Here is a 19,275-nt window from a genome sequence, read left to right as displayed (position 1 = left end):
GTGAAAAAATTACCTTTGGCCACATTAGTCCAGTTCCTGTTGCACAACTCTGCTAGCAGCACTGCATGGCATAATGTAAGACTGACAGCGCTCTGAGGAGACAGGTATTCTCAGATGGTTTCCAGGCTTCACAGTTTAGCCTACACTGTGTGGTATGTTTCAGTTGTTATTACTATCATGAAGTCTGATGAACTCATACTAGCTTGATTCATAGTCTTTTCATTGTCCCTTCAAAGATGTGAGTTTGACTGCTTGACCTCTGACTTTTTTTGTTGTGTGATAAAATAATTCTGTGGTGTTTTAAATATTTTGGTGGGTAGTTAGGGCTTCATTTCTAGCTTTAAGACAGACATCAGATAAGGGTTTCTTTCTAATAACATTTTCCCTTATGAACTACTGCATACATATGATATTCCACTTCTAGTATCCCACCTCTCTCTTTATGGTGCATAACAATATCCCACACTGTTCATACATTTCCACCAGTAAGTGCAAGTGGTCTGGACAAAGACAAATGTAATGGGTAGACAAATGCTGAAAAATAATGACATATTACAATAAATTCTCCTGTAAACATAGTAAGTTGACATAATAAATAATGCAGCATCAGCATGTATTTTGGGAAGGATATAAATGCGTGATGACACACTGACTTCAGTCCTCACTGACTTGGTAGAACAAAACATATTGTATGAAGAGCATAACAATAATATGAGTTAAACATCTGAACAGTCTCAAATATATGGACAGTAGAGAGGTATAGCCCTACATTATCCATATTATGAATACCTTACAGTAGTGGTCATACCATATGTTTAAATGAAGATACAGAATACATTACCACAAGATGCACAAGTTGTGAAATGGCTCAGAATCAGAAATGTCTACATACCTGTGTTCCTTATTTGCACAGCACTTGGCATGGAGCACGACAGAGCACTTCTAAATTCCAAATCTGAAAACATAATTACTAATGCACTAATAGTTTGCCAACAGACATGCAAATGAGGTTGGCATTCAAGGACTTCAGTATGCGATTTTGGCAGAAAAAAAGTATGTTCAGTGGCTTGTACTGCTTCTCCATGGCTTATTTGCTTATTGTAGTCAAGATATCAAGAATTCACTGTGATGCACAATTAATTCTGTGTCCTTATTTAAACATCTGGCATGCTCATTACTGTTAAGTATTCTTAATATGGATAATGCAAGATCATACCCTCTATTGTGTGATCAACACATTGTTATTTTTAGTTCTTGTCAAAGCACAATGACATTTCACCCAAACATATGTAATGTACACTACAACCACGTTTTGTCTGACACTTATAAGAATTCACCTGTGGTGTAGGCAGTTGATACAATGCACTATAGATTATGGACTTATATAGGTAGGAGTTAGGATCCAGTAATGACTAACTCATGTCAATGTGTGTATGGCTCTAGTGACAGGTGTGACTGACTTAACCGACAGATCTGGTGTCCATAATTCCACTCAGGAGACACATTTATATGGGGAGAGGGATCCCACAGTACTTCCACTTCCTTTTAGCACGGCCATATACTTTTCTGCACATTGATGGTGTCATTCCTTTAAAAGTGTTCTGTCTAAGATGGCTATGACATCAACAGTTGATGCAATGCTGTCTGCAGTGTAGAATTAGATAGGGGATTGAATCTAGAAATGAATAATCGGTTTGTGTATGTGTGTGACAATAGTGACATGTAGGACAACCATATCCAAAAGTTCTGGTCCCCTCAGTGGAAATATTTATGCAGGGAGAGGGCTTTCACAATTATTTCACTCTCTTTTAAAACAAACATTTACCTTGGCATACAATGATGAGGTCATCCCATCAAATGTATTCTGTCTCACAACTGTACTCAGATGTCTCCTGTGGAATAAGTGAATAATACCCAGTTCTCAACTCATGGACTTAAGCAGGGGTTAAAATCCCTTAATGACTAATTAGTGTGAGTGTGACTATAGTGTTCGGTAGGATTGGCATTTGCAACAGCTCTTTTGTGCACACTTCCCATCACTGGAAACCTTTACACAGGGAGAGAGCACACAATGATGAGATCATTCCTTCAATATGTTCTGTCTCTCTTCTCCTGTATCACGTGTGGGGAATATATAGTTCTCAAGACTGTGTACTTCGATCGGTAGAGGTTTTAATCTGGCAATGTATAAGTAATGTATGTGTGTAACAACAAAAGTGACAAGACAGGACTGCATTACCAAACAACTGGTGATATGGATGACTCATGCTTGTGTGAACACTGACGTGCCTAAAGGATTTTGAACCCTCAACATACTTTTTATGGAATATATGAGCATTCCAAAACATTGCTTAGATCAGACCTTGAAATGCGCATGTTTTCTGACACCTTAAATTTAAATTCTCCTGCGTCAGAAGCAGTTAATACACAGTTCTCTAGAGTGTAGACATACATTGGTACTAGTTCAGATCCAACTATTGTCAAAGACTGTGATTGAATAACAGGTGATCTGACTTGTATAGCAATGAGTTTATCGACAGACGTGATGTGGATAAAGCAACACTAGGTGAACATTGACATAGCTGTATCATTTTCATAACTCAAAACATTTCATGAGACTCCTATTGCTTCTAACACACCATTGATGTCCTCCCTTAAAGTGTTTGCTGTCTGACGACTGAAATATTGATGTCTTCCATGACATAATCAGTTAATATGCAGTTTTAAAATGTTGTGGGCATAGATAGGCAGGGGTTTGAATCAGCTAATGTCACTGTGGAAGACAATGGTGACAGACTGGACTGGTTTACTCAACAGATGGTGACATGCAAACCCACAATATTCTGAATATTAACTAAAAGGTTTTTGAGCAACAGAAGGTATCTAGGGGTGGCATAACAGTTACAATAGCCTGCTGATGTAACCCCTATAAGTGTGTGCTTCATGAGATATCAGATGCATTTCTTTCTGTAGTATCATTGGTTGATATACAGTTCCCTGATGTAGGAAACCATGTAGGCAGTTGTTCTAGTCTGTCATGGTGTATGTACTGAGTATATAACACATTGGCAACATGCAGAATTGTATGCACTGAGCATATAACACATTGGTAACATGCAGGATTGTATGTACTAAGTATATAACACATTGGTAACATGCAGGATTGTATGTACTGAGCATATAACACATTGGTAACATGCAGGATTGTATGTACTGAGTATATAATACATTGGTAACATGCAGGATCGTATGTACTGAGTATATAACACATTGGTAACATACAGGACTGGCTTTTCAACAGAAACTGATGATTAAAACTTTACATAGTGTAAGCATTTACTATTGGGGGGAATCAGGTAAGCTTTTGTAATCTCTTTAATGGGAGCCATGTACATTCAAACACTGTGCATAGGTTATCCCTTCAAGTGTGTGTTATCTGGGAAGTGTGATAAAAAGCCTTGTGTGGCATGTTCAGTTGGTTTACATGTCAAGCAGAGCTCAAATTACAATGCAGATGTTGTACTGCAGTAGTACATGCCATCTATTATTTTGTTCGCATTACAGTGTTTACATGCAGGAATGACTTATTTAACAGATGGTGATGTGTCATGCTGCACAGTGGTCACAATTTGTGACAGGACCTTTGTTATGATAGTTTGTAATGGCTGTTGGATGGGTTCATCCAGTAATTGCGCTTTTTCCATGAGCATGCACAGTAAAATGACATATTCTGTTACACAGCAGTTAGCAGAAAGCACAATAAGTAATCTATGTTGTGGAATAGTGGTTGTCAATTCTTCTTCAGTGGCAAAATATTTCTGAAAATTTGACTCTGACAGTATGGTTGTGTGCACGGCCATGTCATGGAAGTTGTGGCTGATGCACAGGAGGCTGCAACAGTTCACCTGTCTGTGAAGTATGTTGTATGTTGTGATTCAGGTAATATGGATGTGCTGCACACTGCTCATTTTGGGAGGATATTTTGACTTAAGCCATGATACTATACTATCTACAAGAGGTGTACTTTATCAGACTGCATTAACTTGTGTATGTGTGTTACCAGCAGGGACTTCACGTCAGACACATCTGCTTTAAAAACTCATCATAAATGCAGTAAAGTGAAATGATGCATACAGCAGTTGTCATTAAACAATTGCCTGTATCTTCCAGGATTTCTATGTTAGTCTATTTTGTATTTCTCATGAGATTCCCCACATCTCCAAATAAGTATGTCCCATCTGTTATATTTCTACATCTGTAACAATGTATTGCAGCATAATCATAAAGTAGTAATCTGTTCAAAATGACAGTTCCATTTCTGAGACAGGTCTCTTTATGGATTGCACAACGTAATTGATTTGGAATTGAGTAACTTTCCTAACTCCTATCCTTCCTAACATGCATGTTGCTGCCACAACTGTTATTAGTGTTTTCAATATCAGTACTTGCCTGGGAATTATGTCCAGTGGTGCTCCTTACTTTTCTCAGTTGTTCTACAGTTTTATCAATGGTAGTTCCCCATTGCCCTGCCATTGTTTCTTGAATACATATAAAGGCATGGGAATGCATACACATTTGTTACCTGCATATCTGTTCACACATCACAACTGATTTATTTGAAACATTTATACTGCTGTGGTTTATGTCCCGATATACCTGACAATGCTGCTGGATCTCATACATGTACACTACCTGCAATGAATGCAATGCTATACTGTATCAGGTTTTCTTGACCACTGTTAACATTCTTCTCTGTCTCTGAATTTCAGTGACACCCCTGAGTTTGACTCCAACTTAATCTCTGAACCTCTTAATCCCATGTAAGAATGGGTGACCTTTGGAGAAAGGCAGTGACTTGTACTGAAGTAAATCAAGGCACTAATTAGAGGTGTGCACTTGTCTCACATCCGAGAATATATACCAATTCACACACTCTTATTCTGTCTGTGTATTATATTGATAAGTTAAAAAGTGTCCTTGATTGTCCATGATTATTTCTGCATTAGTCCCTCATTCAGATTAGGTTTGTCACTGATGCATTTTAGAGCACTATCTATTTGTTAGACTTCTCCCGCCTTTTATATGTTCCAAGTTGCTCTTGGTAGCATTGTGCCATTCATGTGTACCCATTTACTGATGTGAAGCTTACTTAACATACTGTGTTTACACTGTGTGCTTGAGCCCTGTTGCACCTTAAAGGGGGCACTAACATCTGTTCTGGCCACAAGCAGGTACTTCTGAAGATGTAGGGTTGTTTAGCATCTTGCATATTTGATAAGCAATGCTGTTCATTGCAAACAGAAGGCTGATCATGTAGGCCTTACCATGACAATACACACTTTTCAATGAATCTCTGGGCAGGTGTCCTTTAGCAGATAATGGACTAGCAGTGAGGCATGCAGTATGATAGTCATACTCAGTGGTACTCATAGTATGATGAAAGCACTGAATAACATCAGGTATAGAATCACATATAGTTATGATCCCAATTTGTGCAAATTAAGCAAAAGAACAAAAAAAAAAACAGTATATACCTGTGGTAATTTTTCATCAGCAAGACTAAGAACTGAAATATACCTCTGCAATCCAATCTTCCTTAAAAAAATGAGGAAAAAAAACATGTCTGTAGCATTCATGCACAAAGTCTGTTTTTTTTTTTTAATGGGTAAGGAACAAGTATATTCCAGGGCCAGTGCTTGGATATAGGTGGCGAGTTAGCTGGCTCAGTCATAAGTCTCCTCAAATATTTTTCCAACTGGGTACCAGATTTGCCTGTGAAAATCATTACAGCATATTAAAAATAAATTATGCAGATGTCACACTAAACAATCTGAACTACATATTTAGTAAGTAGAGTGGATTAGAAAACAGAACAGATATTTACTTTATTTATTTATTTACTGGAAAAAGACATGCTTAATAATATGTAATATATAATTTTACTTTGGTGCATATCTGAATTCTGATGCCTAAAAGAGAATCATCTGCTCATTTGTAAATACCTTAATTAAAGAAATAAGTCATCTCAATAGTGGAGAATGAATAAGTTCGTAGGTTTATAGGTGTATACTAGGCTAATGCTCCTGGAGCTTTTACAAGCCTAGCCCATGGAAGTGCCCTGGTATCATGCTGCCTGATGTTAGTTCCCAGTGGCTCTGCGAAGTAGAGCCATTGGAGTGATCCCAGGGTGAACTTTCTGTTTCCCATCCACTCATCAAGATTTCTCTTGAAGAGGGCCAGTGAGGTGCTTTGTTTGACATGTATGGGACGTCTATTCCAGAGCATGGGCAGTCTCTGGATTATGAAGCTGTCCCTCCAGCATGTTCTGTTGATTGTGGTAATGAGGTTGAGGTCTCTGGAGCATGTGGTATGGAGGGATTGGTATTTCTAACAGAGCTGGGTAAGACATGGCTTTGTAAGTCAAGCAGAGATCACCTGTTAGTAGACGATATAAGACAGAGAATAGTTGGAGTTTTTTTGAGTCTGTTGGGCATGTATTTAAGGCCTTGGATCCTATTTGTTAGGTATTTTTGTGGCCTTTCCAGCTGTTGCATGTGTCTAGTGAGGTACATGCCAAATGGGGCATTATACTTGATGATTGGCTTAACGAGGGAAGAGTAGAGAGAGATGATGACCTCTTTCTTCCTGGATGCAGAACCCTTGGTAATGAGATGTGCCACATAGAAGAACTTTCTGACCACTGTGGCAATGTTGCTGTCAACCTGTGTCCCCAGATCTCTTATAACGCCTTCAGTGTTCAGTGGGCTCCTGTTGATGTGGCAACTAGTGGGAACTGAGTTTTTCCCAAAGGGGATGATGATGCATTTTCTGGCATTAAGCTTAAGGCCATGATTTTGACACCAGTCATTGGTCTCAGTGAGGCCTTTCTATAGGATGTCTACATCACTTGGGGAGTTAATAATGGCTCCCGGCTTGCAGTTGTTTGTGAACTTGATCAGCCACAGTCTCTCCATATTGGCCTGGACTTCTGAGAAGTAGATGTCAAACAGGAGAGGACCCAGGTCTGATCCCTGTGGGACTCCACTCATGACTGGGCAGCAGTCTGACTTGGAGTTCTCTGCTTTCACACTGTGGGTTCTATCTGTGAGCCAATTTACAACCCACCTAGTGATATAGTGGTTGATGCCTAGTTTGGTGAGTTTATCAATAATTCCTGCATGGGAAATGGTATCAAAGGCCTTAGCCAGATCAAGGTAGGCTATATGACCTGCCTTGCCCTCGTTCACAGCTCTGGTGACTGACTCAAAGAAGTCAACCAGGTTGAGCAGGCATGATCTACCTTTCACAAAACCAAATTTTGTTGGATCTAGAGTTTGGAGATTGCCTATATCCTTTTTAATTTGGTCCATGATGATGTGCTCCATAGTTTTACATATCAAACTCATCAGGCTAATGGGGCAATAATTCCCGGGGTCTGTAGTTGCTCCCACTTTATGGAGAGGGATGACTGTAGCAGTCCGCCACTCGGTAGGGACAAAGCCTAAGGTGAGGCTGTGATTGAACAGGGCACACAGATGTGGTGCCAGTTCAATTTGTAGAATACATCCAGGGATATTGTTGGGTCCCATGGAAGCTGTATCAATGGCCTTGGACAATATAGCTTTAACCTGTGCTGGGTGCCTGGCATTCCTGAAGTATTGTGATTGGTCCTTTGGGGGGGAGAGGGCTAAAGTTGGCATAATGACAATGATGACACATGGAAAACTAAATGATGTTTGTTAGTCCTAGGTTAGAATTGCTAAGGGAAGGATATAGATTATATGCAGGAGTAACAGGTATAAATAAGTTTTGTTAAGACGGAAATGTTTATAAAAGTTATTTGGCTTGATTCACTGATATACACAACACTGCTTAATATATATTTTACACTGGTAAAACAAATGTTTGGTTTTAATGAATCATTTTTCATAAAAATGAGAAATAGTCACATTTTTCCACAAAGCATCATATTTGTGGCATAGCTGCATTGCAAACAGATTAAACTCTAAGGTCAATAGACATTTAAACATATCTGGAAATTGATAACCTCTTTGATATTTCCCAAGCCAGTCAATACAGTCAGTATAGTCCTGTACTGGGATTAAGCAGTGACCGAAGGAAAGAAAGCTACTTCATTAAACTGGTTAACCAGTTTATTTGAGAAATACATTTTATCTGTAACTGGAAATATTTCTAGAAGGTTAGAATTTTATAGATGTGTAGTTTAATGTAATTTAACACTAATGTGTGGGTGCTTTATCAACTCGCAGACAAGCATGTTATGCTGGATATTTTTTTTCTTTATCCTGAAGTCTTAGTAAAAGTACCTTCTGAAACACTTTTTTTAGACAGACTGCATTCCATAATCTGTACTAACATCAGTTTGAAATTGGCCTATAATAGGATAGTTAGAGATCATCATAGTCAACCCTATATGAACTTGAATGGTTATAATTCAATAAAAAGATCAATATGACTTTACTTTTCCATGTGCAAAATATTTATTTTCTTCATTGTCCTAGTCAAGTCCCTAACTATGATCTATATCACAACTGCTGGAGCTAGTGGGGGGTTAGAGAAGTAAAAGTGCTGGGCTCACATAGTTTTTCACATAGACAGTGGTGCAGTACAGGCCTGGGGAACACAAAGTGCACTGCTTACTCCAGTAGAGACCCACTACAAATGCACAAAGAGCTTGTTCCACAAGTTAAGCTGTGATGACTCACAGAGATGAGTGGCAGTCCGATGTTATAACCATTAATTTCTCTCTGTGATTGCCCTCAGTTGGCATGCATTGCATACTAGAGACATATATGGAAAGACAATGTGGGTGTAACCATTATCTCTACAAATACCCATATTAGGGACATAAATCTACACCTATAAATATGTAAAATATGAAGGAGGGATAGGTTCCTAACTCTATTTTCATCTTATGGAACACGCTATCACTGTAGGTCAATGAAAGTATTAATTTGGCTACCTTTAAGGCTAGTCTTTATGACTGATTGTGTAAACACACCTTTACGCCAGGGATATCATCTACCCCCCTGTTTGATTTGGGAGCTGATCATTATTTAGTGCTTGATAAGGGTGGCAAGAGCTTTTAAGTGTGCTTGTTTAAATTTGCATTTGGCTGGCTCAGCATCTTATGATTCCTGTAATCATTTGCCTAGTATTATTCCTACATTCTTACATTCCTATGCATTGAATATAATGCTGCAGGTGGCTCAGCATTTTGAAAACCCATACTTCCTATTGGTTTTCCAGTCCCCTTCCCAAACCACCAAGGCAACCCTACCCCGGGATAATAAAAGTTGAAGATGTTTGACTTCTTCTCTACAAAGTACCCCTGATCCCTTTCTTTTCTACTTAGTGAAAGGTGGCCCCAACCAGTGGGGTTATTACTAAAGAAGGAAGATGGAGTTATAGAGGGGTAACCAAACCCCCCTTCTCAAGAACTGAGATCCCAGAGTGGCAATCAAGAGAAGGTAATGCAGTCCTCAAAAAAGTAAATAATGGGGATTTTGTGCACTGCCTTCTATCTGGAATCACATACCTTTTTATATATGTGTTGAGTTTGTAACTTTCTTGGACTTTCTGGGCATAAATTGTTGTCTATCAAGCAAACTCTCATTTTAGCAGTTTCTTATTAGTCCAAAATCAGATTACTATCATGGCCATAATTGCCTTGGTACAGACATTTATCTAAAACTAAGGCAGCCACCACCACAATCATCATCACTCAAAGCCTATAGGCTAGAACAGTGCCACGTGATTGCATTTTTCCTCATTTGTTGCAGTAATCACTGTATTTCTTAGCTCACCCATCTGCTTGAGCAATACAGTGAGTAAAAAATCATGCTGAATTGCATTCATCTCTCACAAATACAGTAAGCGTTTAATACAAATTGCTGTTGTGACCCTTCTTCCAGCATCCATTGTGCCTTCATGGGTAACCATTTGAAATGTTGGGACCTGCTAGAGAGAGTTCCAAAACTGGAAAACTGAATGGCCAAAAGATCGGACTTACATATACTAAGTTGCCATTTCTTGGAATATTCTCTTTTCTCCGAGGTATGGCGAGCTCAGAGTTGGCATGTATAAGCTTAGAGCATGTTGGGGGGTTGCCTCCCTACATGGCAGACTGGGACTGAAAAATGAAGTTTAAAGGGCAAGAACAATTTTTCAAGATTTGCTGTTCTCCTGTGTTTTCATTTTTCTTTTAACAGCTTGTCAGCACTTGGCATTTCGAGCGCCAAAATCGCAATAGGGAGTGCTTTTCATGCTGCCTTTCCCTTGCTGTTTTCTTCTTATCTACTCTTCTTTACTTAAGCTTACACATGTAAGGTATGTTATGTGGTAATTGTACTCAAGTGTCAGATTCCCTGGCATGGAATGTTCCACTAGCCTTTAGCTTGTAGCCAAATTGCATTTACTTTCTGCAAGAAATTCCTTGCCAATCACAAAATACTTTCAATTATTGACAGTTAAATGCCTTGATGCATCTGGCATTCCAGAATTGATAAATATTTTATCAGGAGGTGGAACTACCATAGCCTAAAAGGTTGTACAACATTTCCCTCCTCATCACCTTGTAAAATGCAAAAGCTGCAAGTACTTTATTAAGAGTTGGATCTACTACAATAGGACATGAAAAGTATTCAGTCTACCTCAGTACATTTTGAGGAGCTAATATGTAAACTCAGAATTGCAAGTGACCCTAAAAATGAAAATAAAAGCTAGCATATGTATTTCTTAAAAATTCTGGCACCTTTATTTGGACAGCCTTATTTTGCTTTACATTTGTTTCACCTAGCAGACTAACTTTGATTCAAGGTCACTTCAGTATTTCCATTTTGTAGTTGTATTCATAGTCAAGTTTATTTTGTCTTACCATAAAGCAATTAAACTGGCTTGAATTGCACAACTGTCTAACAGATTCACAACTGACTACAGCACACAAATTAATTCATCATCCAGAAAAATTCCCTGCACTACAAAACCTATTATTATTCTACTGTCCAGCAAGGGACCTCCATTTTAAAAACAAATTCTTCTTACTTACAAATAAGTCAAATAATGTTACAGGAGACTTGCTCTACTCCAAATACATTGCTAAACTCTGGAATAGTATCCCCATGCAAATAAAACTCTCCAACAAACTTAGTAGTTTTAAACCACTGCTTAAACAACATCTTAACCAGTCCTGGTCCTGTACATGTTCATCACAGGGTTAAGACTTTTTCACTGTACAATACTACCCAAATACTGTCCTTAAACATAATGGCAAAACAATTTTATACATAACTGCTGCCTTTACCATCCACTAAGTTGCATGTGTACTTTCTCTTTACTAACTTCCACCTCTATATAATCTTAGAATGTATATGTATAAATGTAACTAGTTTGTTTATAAATGTAAATAGAAATGTAACTACTGCTTAAGAATAAATGTGAATAGAAATTGTACTACTCTATGTTTGGCTGAAACTTAGTATAACATAATGTAAGCAAATAGAGCTTTTCTTCCTGGGCCTCCATTGAAAATGGATATTACCCAGTCAGACTTTCCCAATATACAAAGACAAATAAATACATATAAATAAATAAATAAATAAATATATACATGATTTCCACTGTCTCATCTTTGTTACTTCTGTCTGTACTGAGCAAACTACCACTGTATCTGGTTCATCTTTCTATCATAACTCAAAAGTTTGAATTCTTTTATCTCTTTCTTAGAAAAGTTGTTACTATTGTTCTGTCTTTTACTCTGACCTCTTCTATCAGCCCTTAATAGGTAGTTTTTCTCAAATGCATATTTAAACATTGCTCTTATCTTTTTGAAATTTTGTTTCAGTTTATCTAGTTTTGACTATTTTGGCTAATATAGTTGCTGCTGATGTTGTGTCAATTAACTATCATTACTTCCTTCCTTGTTTAATATATTCACAAAAAATTTCAGGACTTTGTGCAAAAACATTTGTTCTTACGTTGTATATGCAAGTGCTACTTTTTTATTACTAACATTATTTTAATTCTCTGTTCCTGTTTTGTGTTTTATATTTGTTCAGCTACTCTCATGTGTTCTTTCTCTCTCTCTCTCTCTCTGTGTCTGAAAAATCTAATGTTGCTCATTGTTGCTTCGTCATCATCATCAACCCCCTTTTTTCCCATTTTCCTACATGGGGTTTGGTTGTTGTGTTAACTGTTACCATCTCTCTCTCTCTCAATTCAATGCTACACTCCTGCCTTATTCGACACACATATCTGACTGTCACAGTTCTTCTCTCCCACAATCCATCCACCTCTTTGCTGGCTGCCCTCGTTTCCTCCAACCTTCTTCCGTTCTGTCTCAAATCTTATTCACAGGATTGTTTTCTGCTTTTCTGCACATGTGCCCGAACCACAGTAATCTGCTCTCTTTGATCTTTTCTGCCATTGGAGCTACTTTGGCTTCTGCTCTTACATCCTGATTTCTTTGTCTGTCCCACAGTGTACATCCAATCACCCTTATCAGGCAATTAATTTCCATCACCTCTAGCTTTCTCAGCTGCTCTGCCTTTACTGCCCAGGTTTCTGTACTATACAGTAGTACTGGTCAAAGCACTGTTTTGTATTTTTCAGCTTCTTTGACGTTCTTCTGTCATACACTACACCTAGCGATCTATGCCAATTGGCTGCAGCCCTTCTAATTCTAGCTTTGATCTCTTCATTCAAACTTTCTCCTCAACTACCCCTCCCAGGTACTTGAAACTATTTACTTGTTCTACTATCTTCCCTTCTATCTCAATTCTCAGCTTCTTCTGATTTCCCTAATTTACTGCCATTACCACTATCTTATCTGTTCTTAGTTTTATCCCATGTGGCTTCAGTTTTTCATTCCATTCCCCTACTTTGTTAATCTGTCCCCTTATACCTGTTTGCTAATGTAGCCTGTTACCAATATGAACAGCAGTGGGCTCAGAGCTGAACCCTGGTGCACATCGACTCCCACTGGGAACTCCTCTGTGAGAATGAACGCTGTTTGTACTTGAGTCATTGGGTACTTGTACATAGAATGCACTAATTCTACTAATGTTACTGGAACTTCAAACCACCCCAGTACTGCCCAAATCAGCTTTCTTGGGACCTTGTTATATGCTTTCTTCATGTCTAGGAATGCTCAGTTAGACTCTTTCCTTATCTGTAGCTTCTTCTCAACTATCTGTCTCACTGCCAACATTGAATCAGTTTTACTGCATCCTGATCTGAATCCGAACTGCTCCTCTCCCATCTAAATTTCTACTGCTCTGCGTATCCATCTATCAGTCATCATCTAGAGAACTTTCATGCAATGTGACAGGAGTTTGATATCTCTGTATTTCCCACAGTTGTGGATGTCCCCTTTCTTCTTGTACACTGGTATGAGTATGCTTATTCTCCAGTCATCTGGGATACACCTTTCTCTCCACACTGCTATGTGTACCCTCAGGAGCCATTTCTCCCCTATGTAACCCAGTATCTTCATCATATCTGCTGTGACCTCATCTGACCCTGCTGCTTTCCCTGACATCATTTTCTTTAGTTTTATTCTTAATTTTTCTAGGGTGGGCTTCTGTTCTTTTCCTCTCATAGGCTGTATCTGGGGCAGTACAGCTTTTGTGCAATTTTCTTCATTCAGAAACTGCTCAAAGTACTTCTTACATTTGTCTTTTATGTCTTGTGGACTGATGAGCAGGTTGTTGCTGAGTATCTGACTATATTCTTCATCTTTCTGTCATTGTCATGCAACCTGATATAGTTTTTTTTGTGCCATCTACTGAGTCACTTTCTCGAAGCTGGTAGAGTGCCTCTGATGCCTTTTTCTTTGCTATTGCAACCCTTCTTAGCTTCTTTTTTAGCCAACCAGTATTCCTTCCTAGACTGGTCTGTCTTTTCTATAACCCACTTGCATGCCTTCTTCCTTTTGATGACTTCCTGAACATCTGCATTCCACCACCAGTTTCCCTTATGTACCTTATTCCAATACCTTGCTTGGCCACATATCTATTCTATAGTCCTCATACATGCTGTTTTGAGGTGCTGCCATTCTTCTTCATCTCTGCCTATTTCCTCCTGTTCTTGGGGTGCTAGAACCCTGAGTAATTCCTTAAATTGTTGTACTTTCTCTCCAGTCACCTTCCAGGTCTTCAGCCTGGTCTCTGTTGATCTTAGAGACATCTCTCTTCATTGCTTGCATCTGAATGTGGAAACCAGTGGTTTATACTATGGGCCAACTGTTTCATCGGGGATGACTTTGCAATCATTGATTCTACACCAGTGCCTTTCTCCTACTAGGGGGAGGTCTACCTGAGATGCACATTGGCCACTTTTGTATGTGATCTTGTCATTGCCCCTCTTTCTGAACCATGTGCTGGTTACTATCAAGCTATTTGCCAGACAGAGGTCTAGAATGGCTTCTCCTTCTTTATTCATGTTGCCTCGCTCTTGTGGACCCAGGCAATTCTCATATCCTGTTCTATCTGTTTAGATATGTGGATTCAAATCACCCAATATCAATACCATTTCATGGTGTCTTGCTATATCTAGTTAGTCCTGCAACTGCTGTATGAATGCAGTCTTATCCTTACTATCACAACTCTGCTGTGGGACATAGGCCAAGATTATGAATACTGGCCTATCATTACACTGAGTCGGATTGTCATGAGTCTGTCACTAATTCTGATGACATCCCTCACTGCCTTCTATTCCCACTCCATTTCTAGCCTGCCCCCTCCTGAGTAGTAGTCTCTGGTTCCCAAGCCAAGAGTTTTTGCCGCACTGCCCTTCCATCTTGTCTTGGATACATAAGATATCCACTTCATCCATACCATCATGTCATCCACTTCCAAACTTCATCCTGTCAATGCACCTAAATTAAGTGTAGCAATTCTTAGTTCATGTTTGCCATGTTGATTGGTTTTACATTCAGCTTTCCTTCAACAGAGCTATCTCAGGTAACTTAGGCTGGGTAACTTGACACTGGCCACCAACAGCTCCATTCATTTATGAGTTTGAGATGGAAACACTAAGCATTGTTGTTTATCTCTTATATATACTGTAGAAAACATTTCTGTATTTTGCATTTATGTAACTCATGATCTCTTTTGTATACTATATATATATATATATATATATATATATATATATATATATATATTTTTTTTTTCCCCTGTATGTCTGGAATCACATTGATTTTCTTGTTTACTTATTATATATATATATATATATATATATATATATAAATATATATATCTGTTTATCTATGTATCTGTTTTCTTTGCTTATATTTCTGAAATGTCATGGGGCTTGGCAATGTGTAAGAGCTTGTTTTAGGTTCCTATCTGGTTCTGAGAGTGTTTTAATCCCTATCTTGCCACAGCTAAATGAATGTACATCTCCATCTTGATTTTTGATGTAATCATTGAATTCAGATTTTCTAACTAGTATCATCATCAGTATTTAATAATATACCTATGTGAGAGGGTATTCCTTCATTCATCTCTAATTATGTACATTTAATATTTTAGATTTGTTGGGCTTAGTGTGGCTGTTTAGCTTAGCTATTATATCCTATAGTCTGTTTGCAGATCCTGCAGGGGGTATCTATATCTATATTTATATCTGTATGTATACCTGTATGTATAGATACAGAAATGTAGGTGAACGCTAGCGTTAGATAGCAAGATCAACAGGCAGATAGGTTGAAGGACAGATTGTTTTCCTGCCATGTGAACATTAAAAGAGTTACTGTAGCATCTCTTGTTATGCTAAATATTTTTGCATAGTTATCATATTTTTATGCAGTAGTCTATTTCAAATGCCAGCATGCAATGTCTACCTCAGACACATCCCCTCCTCCATGTACTTAATATACATTTTTGTTAGGCTGTTGTATCGTATGCCTTTACATTATAAATGGTTAACACGTTGCTTCCTAGATGAGTATACTAATCAAGAAAGCAGAGTTCCCGGGCAGCCTGTCTTTTCTTCTCTATACTTTTGAGACAAATACACCTGTCAGTGTTTTCAAAGTCTAGTTTCTTTAGCTCTGATACAGACATTCATCTAAAATTAAGGCAGCAAGCTGGCATCTGCAAGCTGACTTTTGCTAAACACACATAGTGAGTGGGTCAGTATGCTATATACAGAGGAGGTGAAGATATTAAATGATCTTTGCAAAACGTAAGGAAAATGAGACACATATGTTCTATATTTACATTAATAAGGCAAAAATGAATTGTGATACTGTCATGTTGTAGGTGGTGAATGCATGCAGTGGGTGTTGGTATAAAATTATAGTAAAACATAGGGGTAATATAAATTAATTCAGAAATGTAATGGTTTATTTGCCAAACTGGTTATGACTATTAGCAATATTTTCAATATTTTCAGTAACTACATTAGTTTCATAAAAGTTTTGTGATCTACAGGTGAGCAAATGGTACCATCTTATAGAAAAGATTAAGGCATACAGTGTTGCCACTACTACTTGCTAACACACATGATTATGTAAATTAATATTGTTTTGAAATATTGTGAAAATATTATGCTTAATTTATATAGAATCAGCAATATAATAAAACAGTATACTACCTCTCCTCCTTTGCCATGCAAATAGATGAATTCTCTTACTGGTATCTTGGATCTAATTTGCAAATATTCCTTTTGTTGATATACCAACAGTAAAATTTAGCAGATAAAATACTATTTTTCTTTCATAAATTTGCAATATAAAACCAGCATCTATAAACAGACCGTTGATACTAACACCAGTTTGTAGTCCATTGTCTTCCAAAAAGCTTTCACATTTTAAATTTGTTGTGTCTCACATTATTTTTTTGATACTGCAAATCTTATGAAGTCTATTTCCACTGCAGGATTTTGGAGAAATTGTCTCAAGAAGCAAGTGGTTTCCTTGCTCAGATCACTTCAGGAAGCTAGAACATTAGCATCCTGCCACTCAGAATTGATTAAGTTAATGGAAGAAAAAGGCTATAAACCTGCCTAGTCTACCCTCTGAAGCATTTTTAATTTTCTACTTTCCTACAATACCTGCATTGCCCTTACAAATTTTACATCTGCTCCATTTCTTCTTAAGAACCTATGGGATTTTCTCAGTATCATCCATTCTTTTTGCCCATGCTGTGATCTGCAGCTCTCTCTGTAAAAAACAAAAAAAAAATAAATAAATACTTTTGGAAAGCAAGGAAAGTGGTACAATTAATTTATTGTAATGTCCCCTTCCCTTCTTCCCTTCCCCTCAAGCATGGACTTTTCATATTTCTCTGACATGAACTTGGGTACCAATATTTTCTCCCTCATGTCTCTTCTGGTCACAAGGATGAAGCACTTTAGCACCTGTAGCCTCTTTTCATATTCCTCCCCTTCATATCCATGATCATTCTGGTAAATTTCTTTTGGTTTTCTCACTGCATTCTGGTGTCCTTTTCTAATATTGGTTCCAAAACTGCATGCATGTGGTCTATGACCCAGTAATATAGAAACATTCCCCACCTCCATGCAGATAGATCCAAGCCGTTTGCTTGCTGCTGACAGTGCCCTCTTAGTCTGTTGCCAGTAGTCCATTCCAGGTAGCATCACCACCATCACAGATCCTTTTTTCTGTCTTTTCCACCACCACTACCTCCTGATATTTCACATCAAGGCGTTTGTGATCTAAGTGAATTAGTTTGCATTTATTTGCACCCTTGTAACATTCCACACATCTATTTCCTAATTACTGCCATTATTCCTCTCACTGTAATTCTCTGTGCATTATAAATTTACCATGCAGCTGTCAAGTTCCTCAGACTTAGTCCTACAAATAACCTCTCCAGTTTTCCTATGAAATTCCTATGTGAGAACCAGTCAAAGGCCTTTTTGAAGGCCAAGTAAACCAAAGGTACCATTTTCCTCTGTATTGTTCATCTGTATTCCATACACAAAACTGAATCAGTTTTAACTGACAGCTCCATCTGACTATGAACCTATGATTATTGCTGTCCTGAAGATTGTTGCTATCCAATCACCCCACCAGACTATTTCCATGATTTTTTGCTACTGTTGTTAAGCTAACTTACCCTTTCCATTGTATAAGAATGTCAGACTTGTTTTCTTCTAGTCCTTTGGTATTCTTTTACTGACCATTTATTCATTGAATAATTACTGTCAATGGTCTGCCAACATATTAACCAATTTTTCCAGGACTATGTAAGGTATGACATCTGGTCCCATTGCTCCTCCCTATAGGCAGCTAGTTCTCAAAAAAAATGTCCCTGCTGTATATTGGATTCTGCCCATTGATGTTCCATTCTGCCCTGCTACTCTGCCAGTGTAGTGTCATCCCAATGTTTTCCTTTCTGAAGGGTGAAGTTGACTATTCATTCAATACCTCTGCTTTTTACAGCCTTCTGTGATCTCCCTTCCATCTTGGTTCTGTCTGAACTGTTCTGTCTCTCCCATTCCTCTTAAAAAGCCCAGGATTCACTTCCGAGCCCTTCTGCTAACTCCCTTAAAACTTTAACCTTTATCATCCTAGCCATTTTTGGAAAATGTTGATATTCTCCATACATAGTGCCTCCTTCACATCTCAACCTTTTTTCACCAGTAGTCACTGTCTTCTGTCAGATTTGCTAACCTCACATTCTTATACAAACACATTGGTTACTTTTCTTTTTATCTTTTTTTATCTTCATCACTGTCTGTTAGATAGATGCGTGAAGTCCATTGCTCACCCATTCCTATAGCTTGTTTACTCTTTAATTTGCTAACTACCTCCTAACTTACCATTGACCACCCAACACAGCATAATACACTGCTTTAAAATGTCACACAGTTGTCTTTGTCTTTGTACCTTTAACATGCCTTCTACTCTAAATGAGGCAGAGACATTATCACTGTTGAATAACGGTGCATTAACGTAAACATCCACACCACTCTGCACTGATTAAGATCAAGGAAAGAATGCCATCCTTCATTGCACAGCCCTACATTCACTGGTTTACCCTCATAGTTCAGGACATTAGTAAAGTCTTGCTTCTTGCTTATCATGGATTGTCTTAGTCTTTGTCTGGCAGATTCTGAACCTTCATCAGTATTACCATTGTCTTCCTATGCTTCTCCTTTATTCTCTTCTGCAGTTTTTTCATGCTCTTTTTTATTTTGTTTGATGGATGTCTCATTCCACAACCTTTCCCATTTCAAATACATTAATTTCCAAAGTACTAAAGCTAGCACCTAATTCTAACA

The sequence above is a fragment of the Protopterus annectens genome, chromosome 7.part0 (genome assembly GCF_019279795.1).
Source record: "Protopterus annectens isolate FY-2018-M chromosome 7.part0, PAN1.0, whole genome shotgun sequence".
Classification (NCBI taxonomy): Eukaryota; Metazoa; Chordata; order Ceratodontiformes; family Protopteridae; genus Protopterus; species Protopterus annectens.
Note: the sequence above shows the minus strand (reverse complement) of the source record.